Source organism: Camellia sinensis, chromosome 7 (genome assembly GCF_055761805.1).
Source record: "Camellia sinensis isolate YWXY chromosome 7, ASM5576180v1, whole genome shotgun sequence".
Lineage (NCBI taxonomy): Eukaryota > Viridiplantae > Streptophyta > Magnoliopsida > Ericales > Theaceae > Camellia > Camellia sinensis.
In genome coordinates this window covers 61,230,420-61,254,450 of record NC_138967.1, presented here as the reverse complement: position 1 = coordinate 61,254,450, position 24,031 = coordinate 61,230,420, and the positions used below count along the sequence as shown (strand labels likewise).

The window sequence follows — 24,031 nt, the reverse complement described above, 5'->3', positions numbered from 1 at the left end:
GCCAATTCCTTTTTGCAAAAGTGGCCGGTGGCCTCCCCTTGGGAAGATAAACGGCCGGTGGTGTCCCCCACATGCCCACCTAGCTCTCCGCAAATTTTGAGGAAGATTGGAGTTCCCGGGACCTGAAAAAATTCAAAAAAAGTGCACTTTCTGCCGCGAAATGATCCGCCGGGACTTCAGCTTCAAGTTCTGACATATGTCTCATCATCATTCATCGAAATCGAAGTGTATCCTTTTTGAATGTGTTGTAGCCATTCCGGGAAGCGGATCGGAGGCCGTGATCGAGTTGCCTTCGCCGAAACACGCGTTTCCATTGCTCGTTGTTTCGTAACAAACGAGCACGTTGACTTATGCTCTCTTTGCACTATCATGCACATAATTCGCATTTTCATGAGCATACTTGCATTGTTATGCACATTTCTTAATATTGCCATACCTCTGTGTTTGAGCATGCGTTGTCACGCATGTCCTTTCTTGCATGGCGATGCATTCACTCACCGGCACTGCGTGTGTCAAACTTCCAGAATCACATTAGATATATGTTGGTAGCATATTGTACTTGTTGCAATTTCTCTCTTTTACAGGCATGATATTCTATGTACGGTTCAATTGAGGCTGGTGCGACCAGACGAATCGCGCAGGTATCGTATCTTCTCCGAGTGAGACGTGGCGGGGATTGAATAATCCTCCGCATTCTTAACTACATGAAATATAGTTGTAGTTCGATTTGCATTTTTGCTTAAAACTGTTGCATCTATTTGCGAATATTTGCCTCATTACAGCTTGCTGCATTTGCATGATCATTGAGTTATGTTCGGCTTCGCGTAGCGTATAAGTCCAACTTTCAAAACCGGCTTCGCGTAGCGTATAAGTCCAATTTTCAAAATCTTCGCACATCGCTTTACATTTTGCCCCCCCTGCCTGCGGGCACATCTCTGTTTATCTTGTACGTTTGTCTAAGTCTTCGGCCTTGTCAAAAATGGGTCGTCTCTGGGCTTTGACATTCACTCCCGTCACTTATGACTTCCGAGTTCTGTCAAATAGGGGCAACTGTAGACACCCCATTTTTGACCGACCTTAAGACTCAGACGTCACTGATTGAGCGCTTGGTGGTGTTGCATATTGTGCTCGTTCAGAAGTTTCAGAGTTGCGGCCGTGAGCCCTGCCTCCGGACTTCCGAACCCTCTTTTGTGCTTTGCCTCGGTTTGCGAACCAGGCTCGGTTTTCTTTGTTTCTTTTCCTGAGGGAGGGAGAGGTCCCGTAGACCATCTCTCAGTGGCCATGGGCTACATTTGGTGGCCATAGGCCATTTTGCCCATTTCGGAGTCTGGTTTTCGGTTTTTCGGGACCGTTGGCCGTGTGCCTCGGTTCGGGACCGCTTAACCATCTCCGTCTGCTCTAAATTTTGGCATGCATCTTATTTTCTCCCTTTTGAGGGACACTGGGGTCAGAGAAACCCACTTTGTGGCCGAATGCCACTTTCGGTGCTTAACAGCCCATTTTCGGGACCTCGAACTGCGTGTTTTGGCCCCCGAACATTAGTTTTGCAACGGTTTTCATTCATTTTTGGCAGGTACCTCTGTTTTATCACTGGGAAGGTCACTGAAGGGTGGGAGGCCAGTAATTGTTGCAGCAACCAGTTATATATCCTCCGACGCCCTCCGACGCCCGTTTTTCACACTTCCGGGCTAATGTTGAACACCTTGGGCCCATTTTCTTGAACTTTGAACCACATATTTGTGATGTACACACATGGGAGGACCCTAAAAGTTGGTGGCCGGCCACTAATGTTACTTGACCCTTTTGAACCCCTCCTTCCGGGCTAATGTTGAACACCTTGGGCCCATTTTCTTGAACTTTGAACCACATATTTGTGATGTACACACATGGGAGGACCCTAAAAGTTGGTGGCCGGCCAGTAATTCCACCTGACCCTTTTGAACCCCTCTTTCCGAGCTAATGTTGAACACCCTTGAGCGACTTTCTTGGACTTTTAACCACCGGGTTGTGTTGAGGACACATGGGAGGACACCATCATGTGGTGGCCGGCCACTAAACCAGCTTGACCCTTTTGACCCCTAGCCGGCCGGCTAGGGGATGTGGCCGGCCGGCCACCTGCAGCAAAAATACTTGGCCGGTCGTAATCCTCACACTGTTCACTTTACAGCTGTATAGCTTTATCCCCCAGAAAATATCAATATCCGGGGGATATTTTGTGAGGGAAAGTTGGCCTCCTTTTCCCTCACCTTTACACCCCCTTTTTGGTCCATATAACCAGCAGGCAAAATCATATTTTGGGGTTAGAAAAACTTGTCTTCAAGCCTTAATACACATATCTCCCTCCATCTTTCTCATTTTCCTTGAAAACTCCAAGTCCTACACCTTGTTTTCTTCATCACCACCAAGCTCTACCACCACCACTCCATTCCAGCAGCAAGAGGAGGAATTCCAGCAGCTAAGAGGCAACAAATTTGGTCCAAGAAGCAACAAAAGTATTAGTCTTCAAGGGTAAGTTCACTTTCCCTCTTTTTGAGCTCATTTTTGCATCATTTCTTAGCCTCTCTTTCTTGAATAATTGAGCTCCGACCAAAACTGAAAGTACCATTTTTTTGAGTTCATTTTCATGTCTCATTAAGGGCTCAACCCTGTTTGAGCCCTCCTTCTTGCACTTGCTTCAATATCCTCTTTGTATGTCAATATTTTGCATGCTTTTTCTAGCCTATGTGTGATCTATTTTGGAGCATGTTATAAACTGTAAGTAGGCTTATTTTGAGACCCTCTTAAACATTGAAGAAGGGCTCAATACTGTTTGAAACTTCCATGTTGTACTTCCCTTTATATCCTCTTTTCGGTCCCATTTTTGTACGCCTTGGCAGCCCCTGATGTTGCTGTTTTTGGACCTTGGTTAGAACTAAAAGTTGCTTTATTTTGGCCTCCTGAACATGTTTTATTAAGGGTATTTTCTTGTTTGGTGAAGTTTTTGTATACCTCATGTTATAGCCACTTTTGAGCCTCATTTTTGCATTGCATTTCTAATATATTTGTATACTGTTTTTGGGGCTGCCATAAACTGTAAAACATCATATTTTGGGTCCCTCTTCAACATTGTTGAAGGACCCTAACCTGTTTGGGGCCAGCAGCTATGAGTTTCGTTTTAATCTCATGTTTAGGGCCATTTCTTGCATGCTAGTTTTGCCCTATCTTGGTTTGCTGTTTGGCCATGTTTTGTACTGGTAAAATGCTAATTTTGGGGCTTCCTTGCTTCTGTCTTTACATTCCATGTCCATATTGTGCATGTTTGGTATAGCTATAGGCCATTTCGGGTTCCAAAATTCGTGTTTCGGGACTATTCCGTGCATCGGGTGTACTTTCGCCTCGTTTCGGGGCTGTTTTACCCCGTATTTCATTGCTGAAAATCCATTAGCATGCTTGCATGCCATTTTTTTGCCACATTTACATTGCATGTACCATTGCCTCGGTTTGCGTGCCCGTGTGCACGCATTTCGAGGCACTTCATTTTCATCCATCGGCCTCTTATATGAGTGTGGCTGAGGCTCTCTCATGTTAGTATAAGTCCATGTTGCATTTTCCATGTCATTTACATTGCATGTACCATTGCCTCGGTTTGCGTGCCCGTGTGCACGCATTTCGAGGCACTTCATTTTCACCCATCGGCCTCTTATATGAGTGTGGCTGAGGCTCTCTCATGTTAGTATAAGTCCATGTTGCATTTTCCATGTCATTTACATTGCAGGTACCATTGCCTCTGTTTGCGTGCCCGTGTGCACGCATTTCGAGACACTTCATTTTCATCCATCGGCCTCTTATGTGAGTGTGGTTGAGGCTCTCTCATGTTAGTGTAAGCCCATATCATATTTTCATGTCATTTGCATTGCATATGTCATTTTCTCGGTTTGCGTGCCCGTGTGCACGCATTTCGAGACATCTCATTTTCACAGCATAGTGCATACTAGGTTGTATCTTAGATCGCATTCATGCATTTTCTCGGTTTGTGTGCCCGTGTGCACGCATTTCGAGGCATCTCATTTTCATAGCATTGAGCATGCTAGACTGTATCTTAGTTGCATTCATGCATGTCATGCATATTGCATCGTGTTCGGAATAGGAGTTAGCCCGGGCACGGGAAATGAGGTGCGTTTCGTACTCCGAGTGACGGAACGCGTCTCAATTCCCCAGTCACCGACACTCCGGATCATCCATGATGGAGTTAGGTTTTGTTGTGTTTTCACGTGCATTCATTCTATATTGAGTTGTGCAATTCGACTCCTCGGCCATCATGCCTCGGTATGCGCGATTGGTGGCACGAGGATCGAGGCATGCATATATTTGTGAAATACATTGCTATGCCCCTTTCCTGCTCTCTGATGCAGCAAAAATCAAGAATCAGCAACTTTCCGGAGTTTGGCGAGCATTTCAAGAAAAAGTGCAAACAGAGGCTAATCGGGGCATCGCCGTGGATTTCCGCGCAAAGACACCCGGGCATGCATCATTCATCATCCGGAGCGGAGTCAAGGCAGTCCCTGGATTGCATGCCAGTTTTACAGCTTTCTTAGTTAATTTGTAAATTAATTAGGAATTTGTACATTATTTGGACTGTATTATTTGGACTATACTATTCTTTTATTTGGGACTGTATATTTATTTGGACCCTCTACGCGAGAGCATAACTGTAATAAGTGTGCGTGTGTGTGTTGTATGTCTTCCAACCCCACGTCTTTCTCCCTTTTATTTATCCGCTTATGATGGTTAGATTAGGGCATATTTCAATTAGCATACAGTATGACTGCATGTTTGCATCATTCATCTGTTTTTGCATGCACCGGGCTCGGCGCATCATACTAACTGCATTGTACTTTCAATTCCAAATTGAATACATGTTAGCTGTAGCATTCCATATGCCATCTTAGAATAGCCGAGCGTGCTATAGTTGCATTTTGCATGTGTTGCATTAGGCATTTCTGTATACTTAGGGTCATGCATGATTTCTAATACAGTTTTTGTTTTGGCTTGGAGTACCCGGTAAGTTTTATGCTTTAGCATCCTTGCATGCGTGCGAGTGCTGCCATGAATAGCATGCTTATCATGAGGCTAATTGCTTATGTGATATAACTGCCTGAGTGCCTGTGGGTGAAGGTTGGGTTACTTAGATTGGAATAATTCATCAAATGTTTGTTTTAAGCCCACTAGATAGTGGCAAAACCATCTTTTCTAAGCCCACCTGAGGGTGGCAGAATCTGCATTTTAAGCCTACTTGCGAGTAGCAAACCATCTTTCAAATAAACAAACATGAAATGTTTTGTTCCAATTTGGACGACCCAGTCTATACTTATATACTGTGTGCATCACATAGTAACCTAGGCTAATAACCGGAATAAGAACACACAAAGTTTTCAAAAATAGATATCATGGTTAGTAGAGGCCGGTCTCTGACTGGGCGAGCGGGGGTGCTCACGAAGTGACCTTCCCCAATCGTACCCAAGTTCCCGAGCCGAGGCAACTTTGGTGATGACGGACACGTGGCCTTAGGCAAACGAGTCAGGGTTTCCTAAATTTCCCATTAAAAAACATTTAGGTGGCGACTCTGTATCTGGCAAAGCAGTCCATGTTTGGCACTTCTTTCAAAAATCTGTTTTTTTCTCAAAACGATTTGCCGGATTTGGACTCTTTGGTTCAGACTTAGAACCGTGACAAATTTGAGAGTCCTGAGCTGTAGTGACCCCAATATGAACAGAACGGGAGCTCGTTCCTCCTGGGGCGTTCGGGGACGTCTACAATATATAATTTTCGTAACTTTGACTGGATGCTGGTTTTACACGCTTTGTTTTTATGTTGTGAAAATTATATACTTGAAATCCTTGTTTTGAGATTTTTGAAATGGTATATTATGTGCTTGATTCCAACTTACGATTAAGGAGAAAACTCAATTCCTAATTTTAGGCGAGAGTTGAAGCAAATGGAGAAAAAAACAAATTTGCTAACGTCATTTGCGCGGTTTGACTTGACGCTGACTGACGTGCTGATGCGTGCGCTGGCATCATCTGCTTAGGTAAGCGGTGACTTAGGAGCTAAAAAGTTTAAGGCTCTGTTTGTTTGTTTTAAATTTAAAAATTATGTTAATTGCTTCTATATTATTCGATATAATTTTGATTGAAGCATGACTTATACCGTTGGACTCGTAATTAATTTTTCTACAATTTGTTAAAGTTTCAGAATTTTATGAAAAATAAAATATTTTTCATTAATGCATAATTCAATATTTTTACTTTAAATTTCTCTTGGGAGAGCATGACTTGGATTTTGCACTTGAAATTTTTACAGTAGACTGCTGTTATGTAATCTTATTTATTGGTATGATTTTTTTTTCAGATTCTGTAATATTTATTTCTGATTTTTCTTGTAATTATTAATTACTTGCAATTCTAGAAAATTTCAAAAAATTACAAAAATTATAGAAATATGTTATGACATTATTTAAATATGATTTACAACATATTAAGTTCTTTTAAATGATTAAAACTTGTAGTATGTTGTTATTTTAAATAGCATGATTTAAATATTCTAATATGTTTTCTTTTATGAATTACATTGAGATGTTATCACATGGAGTTAAATATTTTATTATGCTTTAGACATGCCATAGTTAGTGGGAGGTTGTTCGGTTAAGAGAAATCTTTGTAGATTTACTCCTAAAAACTAATTTTTTGCGCATGAATTAAATTAAATTTTGGATAATTATCACTTGTGGTGCAAGAGATGATTACAAGCATAGCGAATTTTCGATTTTGTGGCTTTGGTAATATTGTCACTATTTAATTTAGATTTTTGCGGTAAAATTATAATGTGATATGCTAATCAAATTAATCTCAATGCACATTTTCCCCTCTAATTGACTTAGCTTATGGAAGTTAATTTGGTTGACCTAAACTTAGTAGAGATGTTCAAATGTAAACAATGTAATCCTATTCTCACTACAGGAAATTTGAGTTTTAGCGGCGTTTGTAAAACGCCGCTAAAAGCCTGAAAAACGCTGTAAAAAGTTATAATGACGTTTAAAATTTTCGTCGTTGATACGGCCGCCGCAATAGGTTTGCAGCGTTTGATAAACGTCGCTAAAACTATAAGACGGCGTTTTTTAAAACGCCGCAAAATGTTGACGTCCGCTTCTATTGCCATCATAAACTGCCGTCATAAACTAACGTGTGACGTGGCATGACGTCATTTAGTGGCGTTTTCCAAAAACGCCACCTTTTTATTATTATTATAATTATTATCTTTAATATCAATATTTCGTCCAAAGCATACCATTTCAAAAAATATGCATTATAATGAATCTGAAAAAACAAATTTTCCACTAGACTAAGCCAAATACATTATAATGAAATCCAAAAAAACAAAATTCAAATTCACACTCCAGATACTTCAAATACCACATGAAATTAGGCAACAATCTACACAAATCATCCAATTTCAATTTCAAAGCCACATTACTCATCTATGATACATACACACTTATAACTTGGTAATTATATATGCTTACCAATAGTTAATAGAACTGTATCTTAACAACCAATACATCAAACAGTACATAGAGAAGTAGAAGGCAGATCATTAAATGTCAAAAAGTCTTGGTAATTGTATTGAAATATCGACTCTAAAATCACAAGTTTTCATTTCAATTTTGACTAAATCTGATCACGTCTTCTTGGGTCAACAAAATTCACAGCCGTTGTGAGCTATAAGAGATTCTTGCAGTTTCCTTCTTGAATTGGACTTTATTGGTACCACAAGATTCTGAGCACCTTGGAGGATGAGATCAATGGCTTCCAACAAGCTGCAAAACAACAATGAAACATAGATAATGCTTAATTTTGATTTGTATAATATATACATTCAAATTGGCTTATTTCTTGTACCATTTCTTTAATTAGAGATTTTATTGAAAGTATAAATAACAAAATCAATATTTCCATCACATGTGTAGCAAAATCAAAACAGAGAAGAGCTCAGAATGCAAATAGAATTGAAAACAAGCTAGCTTACTCCTAACAGTCAACAAGGCAATACATACCTACGTCATCAACAAGAATATGGGATGTCAGATCATTCCTGCCCCACATATTATACCAAAGTAATAGACACAATGAAAAAAAGAAAAAGAGGAAAGGTTTCTTCTGTCTGGATGGGTGGGGGTGGGGGTGGTGTTGTGTGTGTCCACTGTATAATTTAGTCTAGAATAATGTAAAATTGTATAATTTTTTTTATTTGAAATAATTTAATTTTCTTATTTTATTAGTTTTGATTTAATAGCTTATTTCATCAATTTTTTGATTCTCCCATATGATGCCAGAACAAGCCTCGTAATCTTTTACGACCTATATAGAACCTTTTAAACTCTTCTCTCTGTAATATGGATCCTTAGTTACTTCCATCTTTCCTTGGTCACTAACTACTATTCTGGCAAGTTCTTAGTTCATTTCTTTCTCTAATAACAATCATCATAAGTAAACCAAAAGACCACTTTCATGGTTTCTTGAGATAATTATATGACAACTGTTAACTTGACAACCACTTTCATGTAACGTTAAGATTTACAAAGCAAAAATGAGGACACCATTGACATTGCTCTAATGTTTTGACGACAACAATAGTGGTGATACTTTATGAGCCCCTATATATCGATCTATAATTTCTGGCAATTAAACCTACATGGTTGAAACTTAAAAGTTATAGCATGGAAGTTTCTTGGTTTTCACCCAATTTGAAATTTTGATATGAACTTGAAGCAAGCTATCCCAGATAATTAAACATAACTTGCATTAACCATGAATTTCTATATTTTATCAGGAAATTGAAAAGAAATCCATAAAGAATAAGAGGATGCCTTTTCATTCAGTCCACAGCAATAATGCTATCTGATTTTATGTTTAATTGTCAATAAAATCTTTGGCATCTTTTTAGCTATGAAATAGAGTGAAAGGGTAAATGCTTTCTTTGCACTGTCTTGACTAAATTTCTGTTAACCGTGATTATTGAATATTTTCACTGTTACCAGTTTGTTGCCTTGTATGAGGGATGTTTTCTATGTTACCATGTTGCTATTACCATGTTTCCTACATATGCTCTGCTAGTAGTGCAAAACAAAGAGGCAAGTGAGAAAGGTGAAAGATGGGTTGTTCTTTCAACTGGGTGTACTTATTAAACATGGGGAATCAAGGTCATTGATGCAGTCATTCATCATTTACCAGTTTGTTAGTCGTTGAATTAATAGCCTTGTTAATGTCAATTATAGTGTCAAGTAGTTGTAAAGGCATTGTTACCAAAGCAGATTAATTATAGTGTTAACTCCCTATGTAATAAAATGGTTTATCTCAATTATTGAAGTGAAAATTTAGATTAATTTGTTACCAAAGCAGTTAGTTTAGCTAGGGACACTTGGGCTGGGCAGCTATGAACCAAGATTTTGGATACTCCACCTTCAGACTGGATGATGAATAAGTTGTACTTTATATGAAAAATATGGGTCCTGTTTAATTTGCATATTAAAGCTTTCCTTAATATTTGGGAACTAGTTAATCAACTTCATTATTTCAAAAAGACAGATTTCTTTGTCAATTAATACTGCTGAACAAATTATACACAAAAAAATGCTGAGGAATTTGTACCTGGGTCACAATTGTCCACTGCAAATCCGGCGGAAGTTGAACAAAATCATCGAATTTGGTCCCGATTAGTATAGGAATTGCCGTCTACAAACAAAAATTAAAGCAAAAAAATTAAAAATTTTATATGAAAATATGTTCATACTCTTTTAAGAATGAATAGTATCCAAATAATGAAATTCTGCAACTTCATTCTTTTCAATACAAAAATAGAGATTGCTGTCGATATCATCCATAACACACTTATTAATGATCAAATTATTGACATAAATCTTTTTCTCCCCCACAATTGCATTAAACAAGTACTTTTTCTATTGTATTTTTTTATTTTTTATTTTCTTTTGAGGAATATATGATTGGATCATTAATAATCTTAAATGTTTGGCACTTCACTAGTAAAGACCCTATCAACAAAATAAAGTTCTACGTTTTGAGTGCAGGTTCACCACCCTCTTTACTTTCGGTGACTTTAGTCAATAATTTGATCATTAATAAGCAAACATAATGGTTTTAGTAGTTTGTAATCATGTTGCATTAATGAATATGTGATTGATCATCGCAAGGTCAGTTCAGAATCAGAAATCATCATGTTATTGTCAAGCAACTCAAAATAAAATATCAACGAAATATTAATAGAAGAAATTGGTAATTACACAATTTAGGTTTAAATCACCTTAACAGTTGCACATCCTCGTCATTTAAGAAGGGAGGAGTCAGAGACTCTGCATGACTCAACAAGAAACCTATACACACATGTCAGTCATTAGAAACATAAAAACACATTTAATTTGAGTCATCAGAGAAGATATCTGTCAGGCGCATTGCATTCAGTTGCAAAAGGCCTATTGGGTAATTTTTGTCAGAGCAAGCATTAAGTTGTTTGGGATCTCTAGCAAACATAGTCTTCAGTAACTCAAGAACCTACACAATAACATTTGTATTAAAATCAACAAGGTTGTCAGATAAGCAGGTTCCATGGAAAAAAGAGATGATATCAAAAAATAAAGTAGGTTGATCATGATAAAGAAACTAATTGGATGATTAATGGCATCATAATTGACCAACCTCTAATGCAACAGATTTTGCCAAATTCATGCTTTGAGGGGTGCTGGCAATCTCATCCAGGTAAGATATGCTTTCTGCTTCACACAGATGCAACAGCTGTAGAAATAGGAGTTGTGGTTGGTAAGTGAATGGAGTTCATTCAAAAAAGTATCACATAGTAAAAGTTAGATGAATTTTCAATTAGCCTAAGCCTCCAGTCATGCCAATCACTTGCACTTACAATTGTTAAAATTTTAGACTTTAGCCTAGACACAGCAGCCACAACTGAGGATGATTCTCTAAACAATGGAGTGATTTTTAGGTTTAAAATAGCTTGAACAAGCAAAAGATTACCACCTTTTCCACAGAGTTCCTGAAATAGTAGCAAAAGCAGACATTCATTAAAGGACAATAATGAGAGACTTTAATTTAGAAAGGCCGCAAGTTTAACATCATGGCATGATACCAAGGGGGTCGGGATTAAAACTGGAAGACCAACAACACTGGAATTCATTGCAAAATCAAGTGCAAATGTTCCCATAGATCATAAAGTTTCTACCAATGGCATACAAGACAAGTGGAATTGTAGTTAATAATCAAACATAAACAAAATTGCTACTGCATCTTTGCAAGCAATAGGAATTTGATCAAGTGACCTATTGTCTCCTACATCCAAATTAAAATTACAAACAAACAAACAAGTGACTGCCTTCACATGGAAATTTTATATGCCGTTGCTCAGAAATAAAAATAATAATTAATTAATTAAAAGATTAATATAGCCAACCTTCATTGATGGAATGATTTAATCGAGCATACACTAGAATAGAACCTGATGCTATAAAATATGCATGAATCAATCAAGTCTATATAAAAGAAATTACTGACTTATGATACTGAACTGGCGCAGACCCCCACCAATGATTCTTGATACTCATTTCTTCTTTGTGGCACTATTATTTAGGGAAAAGAAATTATAAAGTCAAAACCAAAATAAAGCATCAGTAAAATAGCATATCAACCTGCAAGATCACCAACTAGCACTGAACATAGAAATTCATAAAAAGAACTCAATAGTCTTCACAGTTATTTGGGAAAGGAAAAGAAAAAATGAAAAAAAGAAGGATAAAAGTACCCATGGATTGATATCTGAGGATCTTTGTAAGCAGCTGCAGTACTATTGTCGCTTGTTGAAGCTGGAATGGAACCCTCTCCACCAGAATGCTTTTGACCAAAAGTGTCCAATATATCTAATTCAGGAAGTGTGATACCCAATAATACCTGTGGAAAAAGTCTGTTATAACACACAAAATGAAATACAATTTGTGTTTATGGTGAAATGGTATCAAATGAAGCCTGTCAAGCTCACAAGACTAACCATCATATTTTTATGTGGCAAATGACATAATCAAGTGGGCATGATTTTTAATATGCAACATGCTTAGACAACCATGAATACTCAACCAGTACATACACCTACTGAGCCAACCTCTCCACAGAGTGTAGTGTCATAAGAAAAAAGAACAGTTAATTTAGACATCAAAACATTAGTATGTTAAAAAAGTTAAATGAATATAAACAAGTATAAAATTTTCATGAACATTATTGAAGGAAGCAATATAAACATTGAACATAGTTTAATGAACAATATAAACATAGTTTAACTTTTTTAAGATTTTCATGCTAAGTTAAATGAACAATATAAACATAGTTTAACTTTTTTAACATTTTTTGGATCATGAAAATGAAGCTTATCAAGAAAATGAAGCTTATCAAGAAAGCATTTGCAATAAAAACATTGGCAATAAAAACATTGGCAAATTTAAAAACATTTGCAATAAACATTGGCAAATGACATAATCAATAGATTTTCATGCTAAGTTAAATGAACAATATAAACATTGGCAAATGACATAATCAAGTGGGCATGATCACTACCATGTTTCCTCTGGATCATGAAAATGAAGCTTATCAAGAAAGCATTTGCAATAAAAACAACAAAAACTTTAGAACAAATATCTCTAGGTCCATCATGAAACAAAGAAAAAGTCTGGAGTTCCAGACTTAGCCACTTAAATATTTTTTTGGTGGAAGATTTTATGTAGTATAAGATTTATATATGGAAAATTTGATTTTGGCAGAATTCTACTCAATTCATATAGCGATCCCGGGTTTACCCTTGTTGTATAGTGATCCGGACATGTGTCCGTGGATGTTGGTAATTGTTTATTATCTTGTTTACATCCTTTTTACTTAGTATTTGAGTTATGGGATGTGTTGGGCGGGTTTGTTACAGGTTGGTTGAGTTTAGAAACCAAAACTAGTTGCCCGGACTTTTGGCCTGTCCGCTCGAGCGGAGGTGTTGGCGCTCGAGCGGGGAATACATCCATCCAGTATTTTGTTGTGCAGTGTTGTGAGCTCGAGCGTAGGGTTGGGAGCTCGAGCGGAGGTCTGGTTCTGCAAAAGTGCTGAGCGAGTGCATTCTGAGCTCGAGCGGGAGGTTGGCCGCTCGAGCGGAAGTCTGTGAGTGGCCGCTCGAGCGGGGTGTTTTACGCTCGAGCGGAGACCTGGGTTAAAGTCCCGAATTTGTGACTCTTTAAATCACTTTTTCACTTTCTCTTCTCTCTCTTACTTTTCCAAAATCACCATTGTTGAGCCTCTCACTCTAGATACTACCTTCTCTCTAGGTTTTGATCTAGTAAGAGTGATTTACTCACCTTTGGCCTTTACAAAAAAGTTGTTGATCGTCGAGGGCTTCATTTTAATCTGAAAATCACGGGTTTTGGAGCACGTTGGGTTTTGTCGTCTTCTCCTTTGGGACTCCGAATTTGAGGTAGGGATAACCTACTCCTCTCTATGGGTTTTGTCTTTAAATTTTGGTAATTTGAGATGTTGGGCTTGGTTTGGTAATTTGGTGAAAGTTTGGGACTTTTGCGTAATTTTACAAAAGTTGGGGTTTTATTCATAATAAACCTAGATGCATGTTTGGCATACAAAAATGGAATTAATGTTGAATCATTGATGAAAATGGGACCTAAGGGTTGAAATGTTAATTATGGGAATTGACCTAATTACATTGTTTAATTAATTGGGATAATTAATTGAGAGGAATGAAGGAATGAAATGTTGATTGAATATCCATTGTGCATTTATTTTCTGTTTAGAAATAACTGCTTTGGGCTATCGGTGGAGGATAGTCGTGATTGTTGTAGATAATGCTTGATGATTAAGTAAACTGAAACTAATCAATGGAATGTGTCATGGAACTTGACGGTTGATAGAATACATTAAATGTGTGTATTGTGTGATTGTATATAGAACCAATGTGTTTGTATACGTTATGTGTAGAGGAGGAGATAGGGGATGTACTCCGCGGTTTAGGGGAAGATAGGGGATGTACCTCTAAACCGGATAGGTATTGGGAGGAGATAGGGGATGAACTCCGTAGACAGAGCTCATATGCTTGTCTAGAGAAGTGAAGATAGAGCTCATATGCTTATCTTTGTGAAGTGTGGATACAGCTTGTATGCTTATCTGTGGATATTGTTGATATACATATCTGTTGAGAATGTGGATATAGCTTTTATGCTTATCTGAATGTGAGATATAGTTTTTATACATATCTGTGGAAATGATGATAGAGCTAGCATGCTTATCTGTTGAAAAAGGGAAAATGAAAAGTAATTGGGACTTGTAAGTCGTTGACATAAATATGTAATTTATGTGATTGTATCAGTATTGACCAACTATCAATTGCTAATGTTTAGTCATTGTCCATGGTTGGTTTAGTGTATTTCTACTGGGCTGTGGCTCACCCTATATGGGAATATCATTTTCAGGTACAGGAAGCATGCCACCTCCAAGGACTTAGCTGGGAGGCTAGTGGCGGGCATAGTTTTGTCGTTTTACTTTTGATGTATTACATGTAACTTCAAGCCAAGGGCTTAATGTGTAAACGAGTTAGAACTCTTTGTTGTAACCAAGTGTTAGCTTGGAAAGCTGTAAGCCCGTAGGGCATTTTGTTCTGAGGTTAACATGTAATATTTATTTAACGGAACTCTAATGAATATAAGAGTGTGGTTAATTTATATGTAAATGCATGTTTTATCTGATGGGTTTATTGTTATTATTTTGAGGGCGTTACAGCTTGGTATCAGAGCGTATCAGGTTCGAATACTTTGGGTACGTGGGAAGTGATTAGTATCACAATGGGTTTGTCTCGCTTGATAGAGACTTAGATGTAGTATCATATGCTATGTGCTTAAATGCTAACATGCTTATGTGACTATGTGGGTATGGGATTTAATTTCTGGGATGTTGATTGGATCCTTGAGTTTCTGGGAGTCTTGTTGGAAAGGCACTTGATCAATGCTGTTTCTAACCGGAACTCTAGTAACGCCTCGGACTGTCATTATCCGGAAATGAAGTTCGTAAGTGCTTATGTGTTTATGTGCTTATGTGGAGTGAATTACACTTGTCCATGCATTAGGACGTGAGTGTTTAGTTTCGGCACATTTATGAATGTGCTAACGTTCTGTGTTGCCTTTATTAGGATGTCAGGACGAGGAAGAGGTGCTAGGCGTGGTAGACCTGCGAGGCAGGAAGTACCGTTACAGGGTGAGATTCCGGCAGTGCAGGAGGGAGTTGGGCAGGCTAATGTGGCCGAGCCAGTAGGTCAGCAGGCTATGGGTGCCTTGGCCAGAGAGATAGCAGGAGCTTTGGGTATTCTTAGAGCTGGGAATCAGGCAGCTGAGACAGGACCTTCCTTCTTGAAGAGGGAGTTCTTCCGGTGTAATCCGGACGAGTTTATCGGGGATCCTAAAGAGCCGCTTAAGGCAGATGAATGGCTCGAACAGACAACGAAGACGTTTGAGATGCTTGGCATCGAGGACGGAGCACTGAAAGTGACCTTGGCATCCTTTCAACTGAAGGGAGATGCGGGTCAATGGTGGAAGTACGAGAAAGCTCGTGTTGGTGGTACTTGGGAGGCGTTTGTGAATGCTTTTCAGGAGAGGTTTTTATCAGCAGCAGCTAGGGAGAAGCTGAGGGATCAGTTTAGCCGGCTTAATCAGCAGGGCTTGTCAGTGGCCGAGTTTGAGGCTACTTTTACCAGTCTGTCTAGGTTTGCACCTGAACTGGTGGCGTCTGAGGAACGCCGTTGCTATGAGTTTGAGCGGAAGTTGAGGCGGGGCCTCAAGTTGAGAATTGGTGGGTCTTATATTCGAGAGTATAGACACCTAGTGGACGCTGCAGCTCATATGGAGCTCATGATGCAGGAGGAGGATGAGGGGCAGAGAGGCTCCAAGAGGAGTCAGGATAGTCAGAGTGATGGCAGGAGGCAGAGGGGTTCTAACCCTCAGCAGTCGCAGGGTGGTGTTGCTAGATCGACCTTCCCAGTGCCGAGTGCAGGCTCCGGGAGAGGTGGTCAGGGGGAGTTCACCTGTTACAAGTGTGGCCAGCTGGGTCACAAGGTATCTGTGTGCCCGCAGAAGGGTGGGGGTCAGAAAGCTGCTTCTTCTTCAGCTAGACCGCAGAGTCAGAGTTTGGGCAGGGGGCAACTCTTGACTTGTTTTCAGTGTGGACAACCTGGGCACATGAAGAGGTTTTGCCCACAGTTGATTGCCACTTCGGGAGCGTCTGGTTCTAGGCAGACGCAGGGTTTTCAGCCAGCTCAGTCTGTGCAGGCCTCGAGGGCCAATCCGGGAGCTTCGTCATCCCAGTCTGTGCAGCAGTCTTTTGCTCCGAGAGGTGAGCAGGTAGACCAGGGGCCTACGGGGCGCGTGTATGCTGTTACCGCGCAGGATTTAGTACCGGCTCCATCAGTAGTGAGAGGTACTTTTCTGTTTTGCAACTCAGTTGCTAATGTGTTGATAGACACGGGTGCATCTTATTCTTTTGTATCTGCTGCATTTGCATCTGTTTTGGAATTGGAATTAGCACAGTTAGCATCTCCTATTTGTGTGGTATCGCCTTTGGGTGGTGAGTTGATTCTGAAACAGGGTGTTAGAGGATGTGATATAGAGGTCGCCGACTATAGGCTTCCTTTTCCGTTTGTTGTCATGCCCATGAAGGGTTTTGATGTTATTTTGGGTATGGACTGGTTATCGTCATACCGGGCTGTTATTGATTGCTACCGCCAGAGGGTTACATTGTGTACCTTGAGCGGGGAGTGGTTCCATTTCTTGGGAGACCGGGTTGGTAGTGTTTTGCCACCGGGGTATGATTCGCGAGGGCGAAGTGAGCTTAGTAGTCTACTTGCTAGCTTTGAGAGTGGTGAGAGTGGTGAGACCCAGGTTGTGTTACCGAGGGTGGTTTGTGAGTATTCGGATGCCTTTCCCGAAGATCTTGTTAGTTTGCCACCTCACCGAGAGATAGAGTTCTCTATTGATTTAGTGCCTGGTACGGCGCCGATTTCTATGGCACCTTACCGTTTTGCTCCAGCAGAGTTGGTTGAGTTGAAAGTTCAGCTCCAGGAATTGCTCGATAAGGGCTTTGTTCGCCCTAGTGTTTCACCGTGGGGAGCACCGGCACTCTTTGTTAAAAAGAAAGATGGTGCCTTAAGATTGTGTATTGACTACAGGAAGTTGAATCGGGCTACGGTTAAAAATAAGTACCCTATGCCCCGTATAGATGATTTGTTTGACCAGTTGAAGGGTTCCCGTTGTTTCTCTAAGATAGACTTGAGATCGGGTTACCATCAGTTGAGGGTCAGGGAGGAAGATGTTCCTAAGACGGCATTCCGTACGCGGTATGGCCATTATGAGTTTTTGGTGATGCCATTTGGGCTTACCAATGCACCGGCAGTCTTTATGGACTTGATGAACCGGATTTTCCGGGAGTTCTTAGACCGATTTGTGGTTGTCTTCGTGGACGACATCCTTATCTATTCGTCTTCTGAGGAGGAGCACGAGGCACACTTGAGAGTGGTGCTTGAGTTACTTAGAGCCCATAGGCTGTATGCCAAGTTTGGGAAGTGTGAGTTCTGGCTGGGGAAAGTCAAATTCTTAGGCCATGTGGTATCCGGGAAAGGGGTGTCTGTTGATACATCCAAGGTTGAGGCAGTGCAAGATTGGGCACAGCCTAAGAGTGTGTTTGAGATCCGCAGTTTTCTGGGATTAGCTGGGTATTACCGTCGGTTTGTGAAAGATTTCTCCAGGTTAGCGTCACCGTTGACTAGACTGACTCAGAAGGGAGTCAAGTTTGTGTGGAGTGAGACTTGTGAAAAGTCGTTCCAAGAGTTGAAAGTTAGATTGACCACCGCTCCGGTGTTGATTATTCCGGAGAGAGGGTTGGGTTATGTAGTTTATTGTGATGCTTCACGAGAGGGTTTGGGTTGTGTGTTGATGCAAGAGGGGAAAGTGATAGCTTATGGCTCACGTCAGTTGAAAATACACGAGAAGAATTACCCCACACACGACCTAGAGTTAGCAGCTGTGATTTTTGCCTTGAAAATCTGGAGGCACTACCTTTATGGTGAGAGGTTCGAGGTATTCTCGGATCACAAGAGTTTGAAGTATCTGTTTACACAGAGAGACTTGAATCTGAGGCAGAGGAGATGGATGGAGTTCATCGAGGATTATGATTTTGAGTTGCATTATCATCCGGGAAAGGCCAATGTTGTGGCCGATGCCCTTAGTAGGAAAACCATTAGTGATGTAGCTTGTATAGCCATCCGGGAATGGGTGATGTTGGGAGCACTTGGCGAGTTTGATTTGCTACTGGGCGAATCTGTTGAGGCTGCGGCCTTGTTTTCTGTTGTTGCGCAGCCTACACTTGTGACTAGAGTGTTAGAGGCACAGAGAGGTGACCTTGAAGTAGAATCCCTCCGAGAAAAGATCTCCAGTGGGAAAGTTGAGAAGGGTTTGACGGTATATCCCGACCTGAGTGTGAGATACCGAAACCGTTTGTTTGTACCGGAGTCTTGCCGAGAGGAAGTACTCCGAGAGTTTCATCATTCGCGCCTTGCGGTGCATCCGGGAGGTACTAAGATGTATCAGGATTTGGGTCGCCAGTTTTGGTGGCGGGGTATGAAAAGAGATGTGGCTGTTTTCGTAACGAAGTGCCTTACTTGCCAGCAAGTGAAGGCCGAGCATCAGAGGCCAGCGGGTTTGTTGCAACCCTTGCCTATTGCCGAGTGGAAGTGGGAGCATGTCACTATGGACTTCGTTGTGGGTCTTCCGAGGACTCAGCGGGGTAGTGATGCTATTTGGGTGGTTGTAGACCGGTTGACTAAGTCGGCGCACTTTATTCCTATGCGCGTGAGAGATTCGGTAGATCATCTTGCCGATTTGTATATTCGGGACGTAGTGAGATTGCACGGGGTCCCAGTGACGATCGTCTCAGATAGAGATCCTCGTTTTACTGCTAGGTTGTGGCAGAGTTTGCAGAGTGCCATGGGCACTAAGTTGACCTTTAGTACGGCTTATCATCCTCAGACTGACGGGCAGTCCGAGCGTACTATTCAGATCCTCGAGGATATGCTTCGGGGTTGTGTCCTGGATTTCAGTGGGACGTGGGAGAGGCACTTGCCATTGGTAGAGTTTGCCTACAACAACAGTTTTCAGTCTAGCATCGGTATGGCACCGTTTGAGGCCTTGTATGGCCGACCGTGTAGGTCTCCAGTTTGTTGGGCCGAGGTGGGTGATGCACCTTTGTTGGGTCCGGAGTTGGTTAGGGAGACGACGGAGAAAGTTGAGCTTATCCGTAGGAGGCTTGTTACAGCCCAGAGTCGACAAAAGAGTTATGCCGACCGTAGGAGGAGGCCTTTGGCGTTTGAGGTAAGTGATCATGTCTTTCTGAAGATATCACCTAGGCGAGGCCTGATGAGGTTTGGGAAGAGTGGGAAATTATCCCCTCGGTTTATAGGTCCTTTTGAGATCCTTGAGAAGATAGGTGAGGTTGCTTATCGGTTGGCCTTACCGCCGCAGTTGTCCGGAGTGCATGACGTGTTTCATGTGAGTATGCTTCGGAAGTATGAGCCAGATCCATCACATGTGCTGGATTGGAGCGATTTAGAGGTAGATGATGATGCCTCGTATGAGGAGAGACCGGTTCGGGTCTTGGATAGGCGGGATCAGGTCCTGCGTGGCAAGACCATTCCTTTGGTGAAAGTCTTGTGGAAACATCACGGAGTGGAGGAAGCCACTTGGGAACGTGAGTTGGAAGTCCGTGAGAAATATCCGGACTTGTTTGTTGATGTGTGATCTTGTATTTAAATTTTACATTATGTTGAACTTAAGAGCTTTTATATATGTCTTAAGTTGTAAAACATTGAGAATGTTTTGATTATTGGAAGCGTGTTTTGGAACTTGCCTCATATGGAAGTTGAAAGTGACATTATATGTGTTAAATATATTGTTGAAATTGGAAGGATAGTGCATAATGTTGATGCATGTTGAAAATACATATGTTGTTTACATATTGTGATATGTCTCTTGTTAAAGGGATGGGATGACCGGTAATGGGTCGAATTGTTGAATGTTCAAGTGTAACATTGTTTAAAATGGAGGAAAACTTGTTTTTTTGAAAACTTGTGTTTAATTTCGGGGACGAAATTCTTTAAGGGGGGGAGGTTATAGCGATCCCGGGTTTACCCTTGTTGTATAGTGATCCGGACATGTGTCCGTGGATGTTGGTAATTGTTTATTATCTTGTTTACATCCTTTTTACTTAGTATTTGAGTTATGGGATGTGTTGGGCGGGTTTGTTACAGGTTGGTTGAGTTTAGAAACCAAAACTAGTTGCCCGGACTTTTGGCCTGTCCGCTCGAGCGGAGGTGTTGGCGCTCGAGCGGGGAATACATCCATCCAGTATTTTGTTGTGCAGTGTTGTGAGCTCGAGCGTAGGGTTGGGAGCTCGAGCGGAGGTCTGGTTCTGCAAAAGTGTTGAGCGAGTGCATTCTGAGCTCGAGCGGGAGGTTGGCCGCTCGAGCGGAAGTCTGTGAGTGGCCGCTCGAGCGGGGTGTTTTACGCTCGAGCAGAGACCTGGGTTAAAGTCCCGAATTTGTGACTCTTTAAATCACTTTTTCACTTTCTCTTCTCTCTCTTACTTTTCCAAAATCACCATTGTTGAGCCTCTCACTCTAGATACTACCTTCTCTCGAGGTTTTGATCTAGTAAGAGTGATTTACTCACCTTTGGCCTTTACAAAAAAGTTGTTGATCGTCGAGGGCTTCATTTTAATCTGAAAATCACGGGTTTTGGAGCACGTTGGGTTTTGTCGTCTTCTCCTTTGGGACTCCGAATTTGAGGTAGGGATAACCTACTCCTCTCTATGGGTTTTGTCTTTAAATTTTGGTAATTTGAGATGTTGGGCTTGGTTTGGTAATTTGGTGAAAGTTTGGGACTTTTGCGTAATTTTACAAAAGTTGGGGTTTTATTCATAATAAACCTAGATGCATGTTTGGCATACAAAAATGGAATTAATGTTGAATCATTGATGAAAATGGGACCTAAGGGTTGAAATGTTAATTATGGGAATTGACCTAATTACATTGTTTAATTAATTGGGATAATTAATTGAGAGGAATGAAGGAATGAAATGTTGATTGAATATCCATTGTGCATTTATTTTCTGTTTAGAAATAACTGCTTTGGGCTATCGGTGGAGGATAGTCGTGATTGTTGTAGATAATGCTTGATGATTAAGTAAACTAAAACTAATCAATGGAATGTGTCATGGAACTTGACGGTTGATAGAATACATTAAATGTGTGTATTGTGTGATTGTATATAGAACCAATGTGTTTGTATACGTTATGTGTAGAGGAGGAGATAGGGGATGTACTCCGCGGTTTAGGGGAAGATAGGGGATGTACCTCTAAACCGGATAGGTATTGGGAGGAGATAGGGGATGAACTCCGTAGACAGAGCTCATATGCTTGTCTAGAGAAGTGAAGATAGAGCTCATATGCTTATCTTTGTGAAGTGTGGATACAGCTTGTATGCTTATCTGTGGATATTGTTGATATACATATCTGTTGAGAATGTGGATATAGCTTTTATGCTTATCTGAATGTGAGATATAGTTTTTATACATATCTGTGGAAATGATGATAGAGCTAGCATGCTTATCTGTTGAAAAAGGGAAAATGAAAAGTAATTGGGACTTGTAAGTCGTTGACATAAATATGTAATTTATGTGATTGTATCAGTATTGACCAACTATCAATTGCTAATGTTTAGTCATTGTCCATGGTTGGTTTAGTGTATTTCTACTGGGCTGTGGCTCACCCTATATGGGAATATCATTTTCAGGTACAGGAAGCATGCCACCTCCAAGGACTTAGCTGGGAGGCTAGTGGCGGGCATAGTTTTGTCGTTTTACTTTTGATGTATTACATGTAACTTCAAGCCAAGGGCTTAATGTGTAAACGAGTTAGAACTCTTTGTTGTAACCAAGTGTTAGCTTGGAAAGCTGTAAGCCCGTAGGGCATTTTGTTCTGAGGTTAACATGTAATATTTATTTAACGGAACTCTAATGAATATAAGAGTGTGGTTAATTTATATGTAAATGCATGTTTTATCTGATGGGTTTATTGTTATTATTTTGAGGGCGTTACAATTCAAACCCGATAATTCACCAAAATAATTATCCTAGAAATCCCAGAATTGACATGCCAAACAAACTAGTAGTTAATCAGTTAGTAGAGAAACTCTTTTGTTGTGATCTGTTTTGCAACTACAAAACAGAGTAAAACTGGAGATCAACTTACAACTAATTTCATTCTCTTACATGTACTAAAAGTAAATATAAATAGGTGAGAGGAGCATGAAACAAAGGTTTGTAATCTGTAATTCAAATCATCAAGTTTCTCTTATAAAATATATTATATATATGCAAGCATCTAGATTTCAGGACAAGTACCTCATTATCAATAGGTTTTTCTGGTTTCACAATTTATGGTGTACCTAAAAGTTGAAAAGGTAAGAAATTAGGTTGATCTGAAAATTAGTAAGCATTTGGCTACTGTGAAAACCTGAACTAAATAAAATAAATAAAAATTTACAACTTGGGTTTACCTTCAAAGCTTTTGTCGAGACTACCGGCTCCTTTGAAGAGTTGATCAATGTATGGCCTGCAGTACAGAACCCCTCAAAGGAATTGTAGTTGCCAAGCTGCAAAATAAAAGGCATTGTTCCACCAATATACAAACATAAATTATGTTCTACCAATATACAAACATAGATTGAAAAAATTGAAAATAGTGAGATTGAAAAACAAAAAGATCAAAGTGAATGAGATTCTATTGAAAAGAGAGCAGACCAAAAATAGCAAGTGAAAAGATTAAAAAGAGTAAAACTCGACTGAAGAGAGGCCGGATCGAAGATCTGATGGAGCAATAGGGAGAGAGAGAGAGAGAGAGAGAGAGAGAGAGAGAGAGAGAGAGAGGACCTGAGGGATAGTAGCGACGGGAGGACCAGACCTGAGGAGGAGCTTCAACAGGCAGAGGGCATCCAACGCCATCAATTAGCAAAATTTACCAACCTCTCAATACAAAATAGGCGATTCAGAACAGTCTAATCCACACCTGTTCGAGTGTTCGAGCTTTCCTTGGAACAGAAAAGCCTATCATTTCATCGGCTGGTTTCCGCTTGCTCCGACTCAATCGGTCTCGGTCCCGGTCCCTGTCTTGATCCCGATGATTTTGATCCTTCTTCACTCCTCGGTCTCGCAACCCCGCTGATTTGTGCAACTCAACCGAACCATCTTCCTCTGCAAAGTCATTAGAATCAGAATCAAGAAAAACAAAACCATCAAGAAATTTCAACAAAATGAATGCAAGAATCAGTGGATTTAGAATTAGATCTGAACAAGTGATCGGAATCAACCTTGGTGCATCTCTCAAGGACCATGAGGAGACAGAGAAAACCCTAGATCTAGGATGAAGAGAGAAAAAGATAGAGAGAAATGGAGAGAGAAAACAAAATGACGGAAAGAGAAATGGGAACAGAGGGAGACGGAGCACCGTTTAAAGGGGACACGCGTGTCTTAATTTCACTTTTTTATCTTCCACAGCGTTTTTCAAATAAACGTTGTCTAAAAAACGTGGTTATAAACCAATTTTGTTGTAGTGTCTTTAAATGAGCAGAAAGTCTTAGAGACTTTAGGTCAGACCTTAATTAGCCAAAGTAAGGAAACATGACTCAACGTCGGCGTGGTTTTGTTGCCTTGTTTAGCGCAATAAAAATTGATGTGTGCATTATGATTAGCGGCATGCTAAGTAGTTTTGTTTGGTGAGTTTGGAGTTGTGGGATTTATAAGCCCTCAATAGATCTAGATGTGATCCTGACTATTGAGCTGCACGG

At 40.3% G+C, this 24,031-nt stretch overlaps 1 long non-coding RNA gene across 10 annotated transcripts; it reads right to left on the bottom strand.

Moving 5' to 3' along the window:
- Window positions 1-7,436: 7,436 nt before the first annotated feature.
- On the bottom strand, window positions 7,437-23,751 carry LOC114293553 (uncharacterized). 10 transcript variants are annotated; one of them, XR_014335385.1, is made up of 12 exons: window positions 23,555-23,750; window positions 23,254-23,438; window positions 23,118-23,148; window positions 22,745-22,840; window positions 22,590-22,633; window positions 11,860-12,005; window positions 11,613-11,677; window positions 10,966-11,097; window positions 10,746-10,841; window positions 10,354-10,601; window positions 9,684-9,767; window positions 7,437-7,852 (listed from the first exon to the last, which is right to left on the bottom strand). It is a non-coding gene; the product is annotated as an uncharacterized LOC114293553 (long non-coding RNA). The 10 variants fall into 10 exon arrangements; XR_014335384.1 differs by having other exon boundaries at window positions 11,613-12,005; XR_014335383.1 differs by having other exon boundaries at window positions 10,966-11,677.
- Between the last annotated feature and the right edge of the window lie 280 nt (window positions 23,752-24,031).